This window comes from Austrofundulus limnaeus, unplaced genomic scaffold (genome assembly GCF_001266775.1).
Source record: "Austrofundulus limnaeus strain Quisiro unplaced genomic scaffold, Austrofundulus_limnaeus-1.0 Scaffold833, whole genome shotgun sequence".
NCBI classification, from domain to species: domain Eukaryota; kingdom Metazoa; phylum Chordata; class Actinopteri; order Cyprinodontiformes; family Rivulidae; genus Austrofundulus; species Austrofundulus limnaeus.
This window is the reverse complement of record NW_013953235.1, coordinates 119,078-120,876: the sequence shown is the minus strand read 5'-3', so window position 1 is coordinate 120,876 and position 1,799 is coordinate 119,078. Positions and strand designations below refer to the sequence as shown.

General features: G+C 38.0%; 1 protein-coding gene across 1 annotated transcript in view; it reads right to left on the bottom strand.

The window, feature by feature from the left end:
* Positions 1 to 1,108, bottom strand: part of slc36a1 (solute carrier family 36 member 1) — a 71,579-nt gene extending 70,471 nt beyond the window's left edge. Inside the window, exon 1 of the mRNA XM_014028949.1 lies at positions 838 to 1,108. The gene's annotated coding sequence lies outside the window, so the exon portion shown is untranslated. The remainder of the gene's footprint in view (positions 1 to 837) is intronic.
* Positions 1,109 to 1,799: the final 691 nt, after the last annotated feature.

Here is a 1,799-nt window from a genome sequence, read left to right as displayed (position 1 = left end):
ATTCTGACGTGATAAGCTCTATGTTTTATATTCAATTAATGTATGATCCGATTAGTCGACTAATCGAATAAATAATCAGTGATTAATCGATTATGAAAATAATCATTTGTGGCAGTTCTACTTAGTTTATTGTTGAGCAGGTAAAGGAAAATATTTTTGTCCCTCAAGTCCTGACTTTATGATTTTGGCCCATGTGATAAAATGTTTGGACATCCCTGATTTACAGTATCTTAATGAAATGATTAAAAACAGTTATTTACTTGTGTAAAGTTAAACCCTGCAGCTCAAACGTTTACATCTGTTTGTCTGTTGATTTTGCATATGAGKGCAGCTTTATCATTATGTTTGTGATTAAATACATGAAATGATCACACTATTCCTGTTAAATGTCAAACACTCACTGCAGCTTTTAATTAATGTTATATTTAATTGACATATCAGCTCTAAATGCAGGTGAGGAACCCAAACCTGTTGGTCCTGGTTCCGTTTAACTTCTTAAATCCAGTTTTCTCCTCTCATGACAACAAACACACACTGCTGCAGTAACCACATCAACATTAACTAATAAAACATGAGCTAATCAGGCTCAAAGTGGACATGAAACCGGGACTAAATGTCTGGGATGGTTTGGACCAGGTCGTGATCCGTGATGCTGGGCTAAAATAAGGCTGTTATCTGTACCACGAAGCCGTAGACAAAACAGGAAGACAAATGTAGCTAAAATAAAATATTCCTGTTAGATACGGGAAATTAAATTAAGCTAGTGAGCTAGCAAATGTTAGCTGCGGGTTCCGACCGATGCCAACCTTTATTTTTCTGCCCCGGCCCCCAGCTTACCTCGCTGCTTGGCCTCGCTCCTCTTCTCACACGCAGCCTGTTGTTATCCGGACGAGCTGACGGCAGAACTCTGGTTTTTGTATCGTTGCCACATCAGAACCAGCGGCGGAGCGAGCGAAACGGCGGCACGGATTGAGTGGAAAACAGACTCCGGTCTGTAGTTTTACATTTCAGAGGAGCCCGAGGGCGGTCACGTGACCTGACGTTCCTTCCGAGTCCCGTGGCTAGGTAGCTAGCTAGCTATTAAGCTAGCCCTAAATACATAAATACATTTTAAAAAACAATAATAATAACAAATAAACACTTCCGAATCTGTACTTCCTTTTTGTCAAAATAAAAGCCTGAGTCCCGTGGCTATGTAACTAGCTAGCTATTAAGCTAGCCCTAAATACATAAATACATTAAAAAACAATAATAATAATAACAAATAAACGCTTCCGAATCTGTACTTCCTTTTTGTCAAAATAAAAGCCTAACCGAGGCAGGGCCTCGGTTAGGCTTTTATTTTGACAAAAAGGAAGTACAGATTCGGAAGCGCTTTGTTTGTTATTACTATTGTTTTTTTTAATTAAATGTAAACATCACCTTTATTAGAACAATATAGAGCCTCATAGAGGGAAAGTATGAATTATTCACCTTTAAATTTTGTTTTGCGTTCACAGCGATGCCAATGCGCATGCGTACATTCTGGCAGCCCCGCCCCAAATACATAGCCACTTCCGGTAGTCGCAATAAAAGTAAACAAAGATGAAACATCCAATGAGAGTAATTAATAATCGTTTTTCATCAGAAAATTATGTCATAGTCACGAATCGTAACAATTAAACACAAAAGACAGAAAATCGCTAAAAAATACCGGAAGTAGAGTTTTTTTTTAATTACCAAACACACAAATCATCTGGTTATCAACCAGAAATTAACATCAAAAGTACAAAGTGCCAGGGGTAATATGAACACATAGA